The sequence below is a fragment of the Cervus elaphus genome, chromosome 15 (assembly GCF_910594005.1).
Source record: "Cervus elaphus chromosome 15, mCerEla1.1, whole genome shotgun sequence".
Lineage (NCBI taxonomy): Eukaryota > Metazoa > Chordata > Mammalia > Artiodactyla > Cervidae > Cervus > Cervus elaphus.
Genome location: NC_057829.1, coordinates 60,357,696 through 60,374,034, shown reverse-complemented (window position 1 = coordinate 60,374,034; position 16,339 = coordinate 60,357,696). Strand labels below are relative to the sequence as shown.

The 16,339-nt window shown below is 43.0% G+C and overlaps 1 protein-coding gene across 35 annotated transcripts in view; it reads left to right on the top strand.

Moving 5' to 3' along the window:
* SORBS1 (sorbin and SH3 domain containing 1) overlaps window positions 1-16,339 on the top strand; it is a 232,472-nt gene that overhangs the window by 54,861 nt on the left and 161,272 nt on the right. For all 35 annotated transcript variants that reach the window (XM_043925955.1, XM_043925944.1, XM_043925954.1 and 32 more), the window contains one exon: window positions 7,533-7,620. The gene's annotated coding sequence lies outside the window, so the exon portion shown is untranslated. Of the gene's footprint in view, window positions 1-7,532; window positions 7,621-16,339 lie in introns of those variants that run through there.

The window sequence follows — 16,339 nt, the reverse complement described above, 5'->3', positions numbered from 1 at the left end:
GGAGGTGTGATGGGAAAGGTGGGGGAAGGCATGCCCCAAGGGCCTTTTCCCTCCCCTGCTGAACAGAACTGCCATTTCAGTGGAAAAACAAAATCCTGCTTATATATCTGGGTGTGATCATGCGTACGAGGTAGAACCTTCTCTTTTGGTGGCTGAGGGCAGCATCCTGTGTTCTCAGGAAAGGTGAGATGAGAGAACCAAAATATTGATATTTAGGGCAAAAGGGGATACTGTGTGTTTAAACTGCCTTCTTTTCCAGTGGTTTGGTTTTTAAATTTATTTGCTGACTTAGAGTAAAAACTTTGATCCTCGAAAGTTACAATCCAGGGTCCAAACCTCAAGTGCCTCAGGCTGGGCAGGTAACATGCCATGAAGGGTGGAGGGGTTTCAAGTCCAAACTTACGGGAATGTTTTTCACTAAAATGTGGCAGTCTCCCTTTTTTCTGGAATTAGAGAAGACCCTCTTGGCCTTTCATTTCTCTGCTTTTGATAGAGAAATATTTCTAGGAGAAAATGCAGTGCAGGCACCCCGAGGAATAGCAACTGACCCTTGGCTTTGGTGTTTAGGGAGATCTGAGAGCTGTGCCCATCTGAGGGGGAACAGTCACTGCACAGCCCCCTCTGCTGTTGTCTTGGAACCTAGTATCACCAGATCGTGCCATTTTTAAGGAGAAACCACAAAGCTAGAGTATGTCAAAGGTAAAAATTTTTGAGATTTTTAAAAGAATTTTAAAACTTAGAAATACAGACTCATAGGAAGTTACCCCTCCTTCTCCCCACCGCAAAAGATGCAGGGTCTTGTGTGCCCTTCCGCCCAGTGGTAACATCTTACATAACTAGCCCAGCATCCAAACCAGGAAGTAGGCACTGCTGCAGTCTGCTGTCCTTATTCGGATCTCACCAGTTTATAGATGCACTCATTTATGTGTGTGTGCGCGAGGTGATTTAATTTAGTGCACCTTGACTAAGTACCACCCATGTGCCAGGTTTAAGGCCAACAGGGATGAGTTAGATTGGACCCCAGTGATCAAGGGACAGTCGGTCGGGGGAAACAGACTAAAGGATTTCAGGATATATCGCCCTGGGATAGAGGGGAAGGGCCCTGGGTACAACCAAAGGGACCTTGAGAGACAAGAGAGAGCTAACAGCTACTAAGGCCGCAGAGGGAGCTGCCTGAACAGAGGTTTATTTATATTTTTAAATTTTTGTTTAGCTGTTTTTGGCTGTGCTGGGTCTTGGTTGCTGCATGCCGGCTTTTTCTAGTTGCGGCGCCCAGGCTTCTCATTGCACTGGCTTCTCTTGTTGCAGAGCATGGGCTCTGGGACCCGTGGGCTTCCGTTGTTACGGCATGTGGGCTCTATGGCCTGGGCTCAATAATTGCAGTACATGGACTTAGTTGCTCTGCATCATGTGGGATCTTAGTTCCCAGACCAGGGATCAAACCTACATTCCCTGCTTTTCAAGGTGGATTCTTAACTACTGGACCACCCGGGAAGCCCTTGAGCTTTTATTAGAGTTTATTAGACTTTAGGCCTGGTGGAGCCACACAGCTGAGCCGTGAGCTGAGTGGTGGTGTGGAGTTGCATGGAAAGCTGGGTATTGGAGAGATGAACTGGAAGAGTCTCCTTGTAGGTGGCCCAAGGCTCGTTCCCTGTGAGTCTCTGCATTTGCTCCTCCTTCTGTCTGCAAAGCTCTTTCCCTGTCTCTTCTTGTGGCTGGGATTTTTCTCACCAGGGAGAACTCAGGTCATATATCATTTCTTAACTAAGCTTAGCCCTGACTACCTAACTTCAATCCCACCAGCAAAAACTACTTTCAATCCATAATTATCTTATTTATCCCATCCTGGGAGCAGAAATATTGCCTGACTTGTTCATTGTCAAGATTTTCCCTGGGGGCCCCCAAATCCGAACAAGTATCTTGTGGAGATATCTTGTCTTAGGAGTGGATGGGAAGAAAGGAGGGTCCCACCACCTTTGGGAGAAAGGAGAGCATATCCCAGTGGAAGAAAGTATGAAGTCACTGTGAGTCATTTAAATAAAGTAGGTGTGCTTTTTTTTTTTTTTAAGGGAGCTAAAAATCATTTTGCTATTTTTTGACTAATTTTATTCTACTTTAAGAGCTTTGTGTCATTCAGAGAACTTGGAAACTTCGTTCTCCTTCCTACTGAATCTGTGGAGTAGGTGGGAAAGCTATAAAAAGCTCCCAAAGATTTCTTTCTTCTGCCACTGGGTGTGGAAGGGGGACAGTGGGGCAATAAGACCAGGGGTGAGCAGTGTTTGGGACATAGGAGCCACCTGAGTATTGAGCATCTTGGAAGCTTCAGTGGCATTCAGGTCCTGAGGGTGTGGCACTGGACCCAGTGGGATTTGCTCTGAGAAGTAGGGAAGTGCTTTCATAGGTAAAAACAGTTCGTTTTGTCTATGTTAAAGACATCTTAAAGTAATAAATGCAATATGATTTTAAAAATCTGCACAAAAAGGAAAGATAATCGTTGTGGTTTGTTTCTCTCCTGAACTGGTCAGCCTTAAGGCCAGCTGGGGATTGATTTTTCTCCCCTGGACCATCTGGGTTTATTGATGGAGGAGCTGGAGTTTGTGAGGGTGGAGAGTTTCCCAAGAGCTTGGGAAGAAAGCTGGGCCTTGGAGTTCGAGTTACCTTCAGTGGACACTCCTGCGTGCCAGGCTTTGGAGGGGTGTGTGCAGAGGGGGTAGAGCCAGGATCTGGGTGAATGTCATGGGCAGGATGCCTCAAGGTCAGGTGGGAGTTAGGACACACACGAATGAAGTAGCAGGGGTTGGGGAGGGCATGAAACCAGAATTCCAGGCAATAGTTAGGGACCCAGAAGTTTATAGGAGCTGAAGAGTAATAGGAAACAGCTCTGGCAATCAAGCAGTCCCAGAAATTTGAAGCTGTGTCACATCATGCCTCATAGCCAGAATTATGATCAGATTCCTGGTGGGAGATAGGAGCCAGGCCCCACCATCCCTCTAAGGCAAAGGACAGGTGCTTTGAGCATCAGGTTGAGGGTTAGGAGGTCCATTAGGAACCTCAGATTGCATGTCTTGACTCTTCTCTCCTCATCACCTGGTAAAACTTTCCTTGCTGACATCAGCCTTTGCAGTTGAACTTGACCTTGGGAATACAACTGGATTAGTGCTTTACCAATCCTACACTGACCTTCTGAGCAAGGTCCTTCCTAGTCTACTGAATTAGTGGACTAATTGATGGATGTGACTAATTAGATTCCAGAGGCCAGTGGCAAGACTGAGCGGTTAGGGAATGGATTGACTTGGTCATCCTTCAGTTGGAAGGCATGAAATTTGTGGTATACATTGAAGGAACCTAGAGGGGTTGAAGTCACTATTGGGATTCAGTGATCACCAGTCAAGCAAACAAAAGAGCTTAAACAACAACACAAAGACAAAACAGACATCAGCATGGATCCTTATCCATATGTTAGTGGGAAAACAATATAAAAATAAGTGATTTGTGCTCTGAAGGAGAGATATGTGGTAGTTATGAGAGCATGTATCCAGAGAGGCTTTTGTTGGTCCAGAGTTGGTTGGGTGGTCTGGATTCGTGTTGAGTAGGAATGAAGGTGGCCAGGGTGACTGTCCCAACATCCAGGATTGTTCCATGTTCTTGGGTTGGGCTCGAGATGAGGATATAGATGAGGGAGCTGATGGTTCAGGGTATTTGGCAGGGCTTTGAGCAACTCTTGTGATGTCTTTTGGAGGGTTAGGTCAGAGAAGGCTCTTGTTTTATGCAAGGATATAAGGTTCTGCAAGAAATTTTGGATTGCTTATCCCCCCAGAAGCATCTTGTGCTTTTGCTAGACTTCCTGCCCCACTGGACCCTTCCAGATTTGCATATGGCCAGAGAGGAGAGCCCTTAGACTGAAGGGGCTGCTTGTCTCCTTGTTCTGGTAAAGGATACGATGGATTGCTGCTGGGCCTTGCAGCCAGGGAGACTGACCTTGGTCAGCTGTGGTTTTCTCCGGTGCTGGGCTGTCTGAAGGTCACCCGGTAGCATCTGTTGATGTCAGGGAAGAGATCTGTCTAGGCTGGTCCATTCAGGAAACAGGTTTACTCCGATCTGTCATCCTTGTGGTACATAGCATTTACTTTGCCATTCTTGGCTTGAGATTGTTCAGGCCGTTTCTTGACCACAAGTGGGAATCTGGGAAGAGAAGTGCTGGGCCAGCTTGGCAGGTTTCCAGGCGGCACATCGATCTGCAGTGTCCTGCTCTTTGGTGGGCAGTAGGGACCTGATCAGAGTACTATGTGCCTTGGAGCTGTTCCTCAAAGGCCATGTTGGTGACCAGATGCTCCCAGACCCTTTGCTCTGTCAGGGTGAGCTGACACAGGTGTAAAAGGGCTCAGATCTGCTGAGACTGGACAGCTCCAGTAGTCTGGGTGCCCTGGCACTGGGTCATGGTATACAGGGATTAGCGCAGAGAGGGAGGCTGGCTTCGTTTACCCAGTTGCCATCCTGGCTGCTGCCATTTTTATCTTTATTTAAAGTAAAAAGGAGTTAAGTGATCGTGGTGAAAGTATGAGGTAGGGGTAGTAAGTAAACAGACTAAGGATGTGCAACTCTCCCAAAGCCTGCATTCTTAAATCCTGCCAGAAAGATGCTCAACTAATGACCTTGACATTGTTCTGAAGGGTGAAAGGTTGTTCTGGAAAAAGGTGAAAGGTAATCCTTTTCCAAATGAGTATCAGAGTCTGGGCATCAGAATCACCTATATAATTCCTAGACCTCCAAACCAGAGATTCTGATTTGATAGGTCTGAGGCCCAAGAAGCTGTTTTCGTTTTCTAAGTGATTCTAATTTTCAGCCAGATTTGGGAACCTGCCCAGCAGGTACAGATCCAGAGATGCGTCCTTGTTTCCTTGTACAGACCTTGACCCTGAACCCTAACCATGGCCGTGTATCTGGCCTTCATTCCTCTTCTTGTCCCTTTCGAAAAGCTTGTCTTTGGGGGATGCTGCCCTGACTTTGCCACACCTGGATCAGGGCTGGAGGCTCCTCTCTTTCTTATCCGTGAAGAAAGGGGGACCTCCACTTGGGCATTTTTTTTCTTTTTTTTCATTGGAGGATTATTGCCTTGCAATATTGTATTGGCCTCTGCCATACATCAGCATGAATTGGCCATAGGCATACCTGTGTCCCTTCCCTCCTGAACTCCCCTCCCGTGTCCCTCCCCACCCCTCCCCTCTCGGCTGTCACAGAGCACTGGGTTGAGCTCCCTGTGTCCACAGCAAATTCCCACTGGCTGTTTACATATGGTGTATTTACATATTTACATATGGCGAGGTATGTGTCTCCGTGCTCTTCTCTCAAATCATCCCACCCTCTCCTTCCTGCACTGTGTTCACAAGTCTGTTCTCTATGTCTGTGTCTCCACTGCTGCCCTGCAAATACTTTGGCATTTTGATGGGCAGATATTTTGGAACGCTTTCTCACAAAACTTGCTGCCTGAGTCTCGACTGCACAGTAGATTCTGGCTATAGAAATCCAGGTCTCGAGGTAGAGACAGGACCATCCTGTGATGGCACAGGGAAAAATCTGTTTACTGTCTTCTCAGACATCATGGAGGCTCTGGAAATACAAGAAGGTTGAGTGTTTCTACCCCTTTGTTTCTAGGGTCCTGCAGACTCTGGGACAGTATTGATTGCCCTCAGGGAGCGACCGATGGGCATTGCCTGGCAGCGGGGCTGAAACTAGCGGCATTTTTGATCTGGCCACTTGGCAAGGTCAACTTTCAAGAGTGTACCTGTGGGCTGTGCATCAAGTCTTGATAGATGCTGGGTCAGGTGGCATAAGGTGGAGTTTTTTAAGACCTGTAAGATAAGGTCTGGACAGTGTAAATCGAAGGGGCTGTTCATAATTTTTGCTCCAGCCCACACTGTCCCTGTCAGTCCCACCTCCCCTTGGCTCGCCCCCTGCCTGACGCACTCCGATTCCTGCTTCAGGCTTTCCTCTGACCCCCGGCCATGTTAGCATGCATCTCTTCCCCTCAGTTGCACTAGGAGCCCCTACTCAGGGCTCCCATCCACCTGCGTCTCTCCTCTTTACACTCACCGGTTGTTTTAGAAGTCTTTGAGTGTCTGAATCTCTTGCCCAGACAGAACCTCTTCATGTATCCATCACCTCGCCTGCTGCCTGGCGTGTAATAGGACTCAGTAAATACCTGCTGAGTGAGAGAATCAATACATTCTTTGAGGGGATGATATAAATAACTCCCTTTGTGACCTTATAGTTGAACATTGTTCATTTATTACAGTGCTTGTACCTGTATGTAAGCTTATGGATAGCCTTGTATTCTAGATGCATATTCAGGGACATTTTTCTAGCATAAAGAGTGTTTCAGACAGTTTGGAACGTTACACAAGTACTTTTGAAGTAGCCAATTCATGGTATTTGTGTACTTAAAGCAGCACAATTTTATTGAAAATGTCACATTAGATAACAGGCCCATAGGGGACCTGATATAACTTACTCTTATATTCTTTGGCAAATGAAGGTATGGCAAGCATTTTAGTACAGAGTAGGTTGGCTACTTCAACTGTTTCCTTAAATTGAGTATTTAGCTTTGAGAGAAACACATACCTACCCCTGTGTGTATGTGTGTATATATATATATAAAATTGACTTTTTGCTTTGTAATAGAAGACTGCTGTGCAGGGGGGCATAGTGGAAGTCCAGGGTTGAACCTCAGTTCTAGAGACAGAGCCAGTTTTAACTGTGGGAGTAGGTAAGTCAGTTTCTTGCTTTCACTTACGTAAAATGGGAGTGGCATTCTTGTTCAGGGGATGCAAACGTCTACAGAAATGAGGTCTTATAACTTAAGTTGCTGTATGTGCTTATACCTTTCTTTCCCCCTCTTAGAGCTCAACCCCTTAGAACAAAATTTTCCACTTTTGTTAGAATCACAGGGAGAGGGAAATATTTCTGTATCTCGAACAAAGTAACACAAGGACAGTGATCACCCCAGCTTTTGTTTGTGTTGAGACGCTAGGGAGCGATAGGGACTGTGGCATATGGGAATAGCCAAGCCTGCCTATGAAGGGCAGCTGTTTCTTAGCACCAGCTGATTATTTTAAGACATGAACAGGGGCCATGTTGACAGATCCTCTCTTTTTTGAAAAGAGAAGTCAGAAATCTGGGATTTTACCTGACGGTTCTTAATTTTTAAGTTTTTGGCTCAAATTTTCTAAACATATCCTGCAGATTACTATAATACCTGTACAGGCTAGAGGTGACCCACTTGTCATCTGTCATAGATGGTCTCAGGATCTTCTTTCTGCCTGAGATCCATCGGTTCTCATGGGACCTTTTCAGCCAGTGAACTAAAGATTTGGCTTCTACTAGGGGAGGTCAGGGTGAGAAGGAAGTGGGGCTGGAAGATGAGGAGGGAGACTTTGAGTCTAAACAGGGTGCCTAGCCATTGGCATTTGGAAGGCCTCCTTGGAGGGAGGCCACAGATTGCCTGATTCAGATGTCTTGTATGTTTGTCATTGCAGGAGTGGCATTTGTTGGAAGAGTTTGTGAGACCTTCTCCCTGCTCAGAGCCCCAGGACCAATGCATCTTTCCAGCACCTTACACCACTGGTGAATATGTGTTTTATTTTATTTGTTGCTGCTGCTGCTACAATGGAGGGACATATTTTCAGTGGACTATAGAATGGGATTTTCAGAGAACCACGCTGTGTTTTTTGTCATAGAAGGAAGGAAACTGGGACTGGCCTAGGCATATATGAGTTCTGCTACCTACCTGGTTCTGCTATTTATTGTGCATTTTTTGACCTCCCTGGGCCTGAAGACAGTGAAATGACTCCTGCTCTGCTAAAAGATTATGTGAGAATGCTTCCAAGGGAATAAAATACTGAGCAAATATGGAGTAATCCTATTTGGTTCTGAGATGTAGAGCCGGGTGATTCTGTGCTAACAAGTTGAGAAGTGAACGCGTATGTTAGAAACGGATTTTTAAACACATATTTCGAGTCCTCCAGAGTGGTTCTTCAAGGGATTTGCATTTTCATTTTTTTCCTTCCTACCACTCCAGCTGCCATTTTTAAGAAAGATAAATTAACTCTGTTTCACAATTACCTTCATTTTTATTTGCCATCAGATAATTTCACACTTAACAAATGTTCTTCCGCTTTCCAAAAGAAACTTAATTACTCATCACAGCAGGTAAATGTCTTGCATCTGTGGCAGCTGAAAGAGGCAAATATATGTCCTTAACACCAGTGTGTTCTAATGCTAAGAGTGCTTGGAGGCATACTAGCTAGTCGATGGTGAAGGTCTCACGTGAGTTCTGAGCTGGGGGGACCATGAGCCAGGAAGGCAATATGACCCATGTGTCTTGATTCCAGCCATTCTTTATTGATTGAGAGAAGCTGGTTTGTTTGCTGCTGACTACCTGGTCCACTCCTAACTAGGTGAATCAGATGCTCTTATGACCCAGTGAGACATGACCTGGAGGCATGGCCACTTGGGGAGTATGCAGGTTGCTGGGGTGGGGCTGGAAAGAAGGGCAGTTGGTCAGGCCCAAGGTTAGGGACCCAACTGAAAGGTTAGGGAGGCTGACTGTCCCCATTACTGTGCCTAAAGGGACACAGTGGACATTCTGGCTTCCTCTGAGTCCCATCTTTTAGGAAGAGGTCTATGGTGGAGTCCTCGTGGAAGCAGGTGGTCTCAGGTGGGTGGGACACTTCCTTCGTTCAATAAACAAGTATAGAATGCCCACTCTGTGCCAAGGCACTGCCCTGGGCACTGGGGACTCAGAGGACTGAAGCTTGGATTTGAGTGGGGTGACAAGAATGTGACTTCCATGAGGGCAGGGATCTTATTCACTGCTCTCTACCCAGCTCCTAGAAGAGCACCTTGTACATAAATGTGGTGGATGCTCATGAATAAATGTTTTGTGAATGAAGGAAATAACTAAATAGATAATAAAATTTCAGGGAGTGATAAGTGCTATAAAAGAAGAGAGGAGTTCTTTTTAACATCAAAAGCATTTTGTGTTGGGGTATAGCCAATGAACAATCTTGTGATAGTTTCAAGTGAACAGTGAAGGGACTCAATCATACATGTGCATGTATCCATTCTTCCCCAAACCTGAGGGGTTCCTTTTGAAAGAGGTCTGAGAAGGTCTTTGTTTGGAGAGGGGTGGGTAGAAACTGAGTGCAGAGATCTGAATGTAGTGAAGAAATCTGGGGAGAAGTGGTTAGCAGAGGAAACAGAAGGCAAAAAGAAAGGCCTTGGTGTAGGCTGAGCTTGGCAGGATAGAGCGACAGGAAGGCAGCCAGTCTGGCTGGCCTTGAGCTGGAAAGTGGTTATGGGGAGCAGAGTGATATGAAATGAGGTCAGTGGTAGATCTTATAGGCATGATAAAGAGTTGAGATTTACTCCAAAACCTTGTGTGTGACTGGATACCTTTTGAGAAGTTTGAGTAAAATAGTGATATGATCTTCTTTGAGCTTTAAAATTATTTCTCTGGGTTCTGAATGGAGAATAGACTTTTGGGGGCAAGAATAGAATCGGTGTGACCTGTAGGTGGCCCTTCTGGTCTAGGCAAGAGATAGGGGCATGGCTTGGATTAACTTGGTGAATATAAAATGATGTGATCTGGTCAAGCTCAGGGTATATTTTGAAGGTAGAACTTGCTGGATTGAGTGTGTGGTATGAGCAAAAAGAAAAGTGGGTAAGTCCAGTGTTTTTGGCTAGGTGAATGGTATTGTTATTTACTAAGATGGGGAACAGAGAAGGAGGTTTGGGGAGGACCCTGAGAGTTTCATTTGGGCATATTAAGTTTGAAATGCCCTTTCAATATTCATAGAGATTTAGAAATTCAGAGTTGGCTGGAGCTGGAAATGGTACCTTTGAGAGTCATCAGCATGTAGATGGTATTTGAAGCTATGAGACTGGAGATGATGATTCAGGGAGAGAAAGAAGGGATAGGTAGAATTTGGACAAAGAAAAGAAAGGCAAAGTGTTGATTTTCCATATAAAACTCCTACTAAGAAGTGAATGAAGACACATCTCTAATGAATAAGGGATTTGTTCAGTCGCCAAATCATGTCTGACTGTTAGCTACCCCATGGGCGGCAGCACGCTATGCTTCCCTGTCCTGCCCCGCACCATCTCGCAGAATTTGCCCAAGTTCATGTCCATTGAACTAGTGATGCCATCCAACCATCTCATCCTCTGTCATCCTCTTTTCCTTCTGCTTTCTATCTTTCCCAGCATCAGGGTATAAACTGCTGAATAAGGGATAAGTTCATGTAATACAAATATAAATGACTCAAGTGAGATGACATGAAAATAGTAATAAAGCCTCACCTTATGTTTTTTTAAAAAAAATGAAAATACTGTGACTCCTCCAAATCAAGAAAATTAGTTTTAGAATTGCATGATTTAAAATCTGGCCAGCTTGGAGAAGGAAATGGCAACCCACTCCAGTATTCTTGCCTGGAAAAGTCCATGGACAGAGGAGCCTGGCGGGCTGCAGTCCATGGGGTTACATGACTGAGCATGTGTGCATGAGGGTGGAGGGAGAAGAGTTGGTAGCAATAAAGTGGGAGAACTAAAAATAATAATAATAATAATAATAATAATAAATTTTAAAAAATATAAAATCTGGCCAGCTGAGTGAATTATAAACTGCATTTATGCAAGTGGCACATGGCTGTCTTTGGCTAGCAAGCAGAAGGATCCAGCATCCTTTGCCAGTAATAGCCTGTAAGTTACACTGTTCTTTACATGCACTAGAACTTCTACAAGCTATTTTGATGAAGTTTAATTCACTGTTAGTTAATACATTGCAAATTTTTTTCATTCTCTGATCACACTCAAAATTTTATTAAATGAAGGTTTGCTAAATGGAAAACAGTCCCTGAAAATCAGTAATTTGGCAGTGAAAGTTGTGATATAATTTTATGAAAAAGTCAAACAGACAACCTTGATTTGCAGGACCACAATTTATGAAATATTTTGATATCTTTGAAATACCAAAGATAAATGCTACAAGATAATAAAGCAGCAAAACTAGACAGTGATGGTTGTAGTAGATGTATGTGTTTCAGGACCACCCATACACCCTTAATCATCAGCCACTGATAGGAGAAGATTATTTTTTGAGCAAACACATTTTCCATTTTCATCTATTTGTGGGTTTCTGGCACAGAATACAGCTCTATATTGGTTTTGTCCCCTTCCCAGAGAAAACACCCCACTGAGCTTCCTGCATATTCTCCCTGGACTCCTTGATTTTTCTGTTTCCACGTTACCTGGGAAATCTCCTTAGTCTGGTTATCTCCAGCCCCCAGAGACACTTTGCCCCCTTCCCAAAGTTACCAACTCAAAGCCTGTCTGCCTCCTCCCTCTCCTAGGTTTAGGGTCCCACCGTCTTTGGCTGCCCTGTGAGCCTCAGGTTAGCCCTCCCCAGATGTTCTTGGATAATTTCAAGATTCTCTTCTTTGAAACATTTCCACTTTTTCTCCAGGCTTGGTTTTTTGTCTTTTTTTTTTAAAGGCCTTTTGTGCAAATGACAAAAGCATGGAAAACTGTGCAGCTGTTGAGGGCAGTGGGCTAAGCAGCATGCTGAAATGTGCTGTTTCACATTGCCCAGGGTAATGGGCAGCCCTCACTTGCTTTTCCATGTATCTCAAGACCCTTGTGTTTTGGTGAAAATATTCTCAGTGAGACTTAGGGAATATCTAATCTCTGGAAAATGAGCACTTATTGGTAGCGTTCTATATCTGAAACCACTGATTTATGGTAAAGTGAAGGTTTCAGTGGAATGTTCATGACGATTGATAGCAACCCTGGTTTTCACTTGTCATCTTTGCTCAGAGTGGAACCTAAATAAGATTAAAAAGAATGAAACGTACTGGCAGTCATAGGGTGAGGATTTCTCCTCTTTCCTTTTTAGCAAGTGGTTTTAGGAATGAGGAGAAAAAAAAATTTGGTACCTTCCCATGCCCCCAGAGACTTGAGTGGTGGGACATTTAAAAATGGTACTATCTGCCTTATGTTTTTTTAAAAAAAGCCAGGTGTGTGAAATAGTGCTTCGTTGCTCATGTGCATATGGGCCATCTTAGAAGGAGATGTTGGAGATGAGTAACCTTGGAGGGGGGCAGTGGTATATGAAGGGAACTTACTTTTCAGTCTCCACCCTTTTGTCCTAAATCTTTTGGTTTATGTATTACCTTTCAAAAGAATAATAGTACCTCTTCTTGGCTTAACAAATGACCTAGAAAAATCTAAAGTTCCTTCACTACTTGTTTTTATCGGGACTCTTGCTTGATGTGTATGTTGACCAAGGTCATTGTTGGTTTAATCTCCATTGCCTTTATTTGTTGTAAGGCTTCATGTTCATCAGCAACTTGGTGTGAGGCTTTGGGAAGAAATTTTCCTTTACTGTTCTAGGTCCTTCTGACTGGTCTAAGATTTGAATTGACATCAGATAGATTAACAGGAGAAAATGAAACAAAAGTGTAACACCCTGTATGCAAGGGAGAGACCCAGGAAAACTCAAGTAACTGCCTCAAGTGTCCAACACTAGCTTTCAAAACTATCCTTAGCTAAAGATAAAAGAGGATGAGAGTCAGTTATGGGAGGTGACCAGGAAAAGGACTGTAAGCTAAGGTAAGGTTATTATGTAGATTAATCATCATCTTATCCACTGATAAGAGTTTCTAGAGGTCTGATCACCCTCCTCTACCTGGTACAGCCAGGGAGACACCCTTACAAGTGAAGATTTACCTGTAAGTATTTCTTCTAAAAGGGTCACTTCTGTTTGGTTTTCAGAATTTTTCCCATGTCTGTTGTTTCTTAGAAACTATAACCGGCTTAAAATAATTAATATGCCAAAGAGATATGTTTTGGGGTGGCAAATTCTGTTCCCCTACAGCCTCTTTAACTTGACCTTCACATTTCTTGTGTGTTAACAAAAACGTCAATCAGGCCAATTTCATTTCCTCTTTCGCTCTTTCAAAAAGGATTCAAGGCTGTTTCTGACTAATGTTTTATTCAGCCACCTTAGACAAATGTGAATTCAAATGGGGGGTAGTTGCCATGAGTTGAGGCACAAATAATATTCGTTTCAGGGGGTCATCTCCCTGCTGCCCTGTAGAGCAAAGTCTTACTGCATTGTGGATCAGAACATGGGATTTGGAATCTGTTGTGGTTGATAGTTCCTAACCGCAGAGTTCATTCAAAATGAACTTCCCAAACTCATTTTCCTTGTTTTAAAAATCTCAGCACCTCTCAGAAAATGTCAGTAATTTGCCCAAGTTGTAACTTTTTTTGAAAGCCGAGACTGAATCCAGTGTCTAAGACTAATGAGTGGATCACCACACTGTTTGGAGTGTGTGCTCTTTGGGGGTCTGTTTCTGCAGAGGTCATTGTCTAAAAGTATCTTCCTGGGCTACCATGTCCGTTTGTGTTCCCAGAGGTTCATAAAGCTGTTTTCTGGCCAATATTTTTGTGTCCTACAGAGCCATGACATCCGTTCTGTGCAGCAGCCACATTTCTTAGGGTTGATGTTTCTCCAGGAGATTCACACGTTTGATTTTATACTTTTAAAACAAACAGGGAATTGTATCACATTTGCCAGCCAACCATGTGTAAAAACAAGATACTTTCTCCTTTTCTATCTAGTCACTACAAATAGTGAGATATTTTTCAGTCCCTCATCCTCCTCACCAGGTTTGGGGAAGTAGATGTTAGATTGTGCTTGGGGATGCCACTGAGATAAGGCCATCAACATCATCTCCAGTGATCACTGAATGTCATGGAAAGAAATGATCTTGATTGCTCCACTGACTGATTTAGACTAGGCCCCACCTGATACCTGCTTCACAACAGTGCCCTGGTCCTGCAGTCTCTTATCAGCACAGAGATGACTCACTCTGTTTTCCTCAGTAAGAGATTTTTTCTGGTCTGCTGATTCCGTCAGTAATTTAAAAGGAAAAAAAAAAAGGTTCCTGCAGGAGTATGTTTGAAAAAAAAAAGACTACATTATTTGTGCTTGAACTTGCACAATTGAACTTTCACTTTTATAATCAGGTATTGGTTCTTAGGCTTTTTTGTGAGAGGAAGGGTCAAGAACACCACCCCCGCCCCCACCCCAAATGCATATGTACCAACATAATTTGCATAGATAGTACTTTTACATTTTAAATAGATGACATTCCCCCATCTGGTTATCATGCCTTCTAACTTAGTCATATAAACTATTAACATACCATTATAAAAGTGGCTGCCTCTGGGTACTTCTGGGTGGCATTTCTGATTGGACAAAAAGTTTAGGGAAAATTGCTATGTTCAAGGCAGCCTGACTTGGATGAAATGTGCAACTTCTGGAATTGTTTCAACATGGACTCAAAAGCTGAAAATATTCTTAAGTGAATTTCTGTTGTTTTAATTAAAGAAGGAAGTAAAGGTATCTTTACCCTTCTTGCTTTCTAACAGCTAATTTCAATCTTTTTCCTCAAATTTATGTATTCCACCATCCTCATTCCCCTTGGGCAAGAGAAAAGCTATTATAGGGGAATAATATAGGTTTAAAAAAGAGATATTAAAAAAAACAGTATATAGAATCCATCCTTCATTTTCCAATAAGTTTGTGTTTCTAGACACTGAATTTGCTTCCTGAATTAATCATGTTTATAGCATTTTGTTCTTCAAACTGTCTATAAAACACCAGTATTTTAAAAGTTTTTAAAGTAAGTGACCAGAATTTTCAAAGTTGGGGAAGTTTCACATGATTGGTTTTCTAGCTGCTGTACACAGTGAGAATGTCTAACAGTGCTGAGCCATATTCTTACATGGAACAGCATAGGCTGGAGTGGAACAGCCATTGTCCCGTCACATGAGAGCATATGAGTCCCAATTTGTTGCAGTCCCCAGACCATCATTTATTACCTGGTTGGCCCTCTCAGCCTATGTAACTCCAGCCTTTGTAACTCCTGACTTTCAGTATCAGTTTAAAATCTTATCTTGACAGATAAAAGGATACTGAGGTTCAGCAAAGAATCATTTTGGTATCCCCCTTTTTAAATGTGGAAACTACATTTACAGTGATAGAAAAATAGTTGTCTGTGGAGTGAAACATGTTTTTTTTTTCCTTAGAGATTTATGCCTTTTTAAATAAGAGGGGAAGGAAAGACAGCAATAATGTAATTTTTCAGTATTCTTTACAGATATCCAATCATTACATTAATTTTGAAACAAATCATGTACTCTGTATAATGTGGTTTGCTCATAAAATTACCATGTTGGAAACATTTATACAAATCTACTAATTATATTTGCTCTTAAATCGTTCCAGTTTTTTTTTTTTTCTTTCTTTCAAATGGAGCTGAACTACTGAACTTGAAGGAACTTGAAGATTTCTTAGTTTCCCTTTTTATAATAAGCAGAAAAAAATTATAAAACTGGATGACAGAAGTCCCTGATGTTTTGGTGAAACAGAGCTGTTAATTTTTTGGTCCAAAATATTCAGTAGATTATAGGAAAGGAGCTTCATACCAACAAAAGCCAACAAGCAGTCCTAAAACTTTAATAACCATGTGAATTTAATCTAAATCATTCCCATCTTACAAGCTATTGTGATCAGTCTGTTTCTAATAACGCCCTTTTCCTCCTAAAATTATTCCTGTAAACTTCCAAAAACTAAATGCTAGCCAGAATGGTGATAATCTCTCGATCCTTTTTCATTTTTAGCTGCTTGGCTTTGGGTGAAAGCTCTTCGGATACTCTTGGTCTGCTGGACTGGCCAAGGAAGAGACAGTAATTCTCATTCTGGTAACCTCTTGGGCCCTTACTGGCCACCTACCCAGGGACAACCCACCCTTCCCTAGGCTTTGTTTGTTTCTTATATGTAATGAGATTGTGTTTGAGTTTCAATCAAACCCCAACAGTCTAGAATTGTCATGTTCTGTCATGTGACCCACACACGCAGAGCTGCACATGAGTTCTGGGAAACTCTGGCGACCAACTACATAAGCAGTTCTAGGGGGTTAGAAGACCAATATCTCAATGTGAAACCATTAGGTGGTGTTTCAGGAAGTGCCGAGGAGCTTCAGTTCTTTATGTCTCAGCGCAGAAAGAATTCAACGAGAAGCAAAGTAGTAGATGAGAAATGATGTATTAGAATAGGATGTTCATGAAGCTTACAAGCCATTAGGGTGAGAGAGCGTCACACCCTGAAAACTTTCCTTTATAATCAAAGGAGAAGCGGGGAGGGGGAGAAGACCACCTTCTTTCTCATGCTTGAGTAGACGTCATACTTTCATCATTAGCGCCTCCTCCAGGTTGA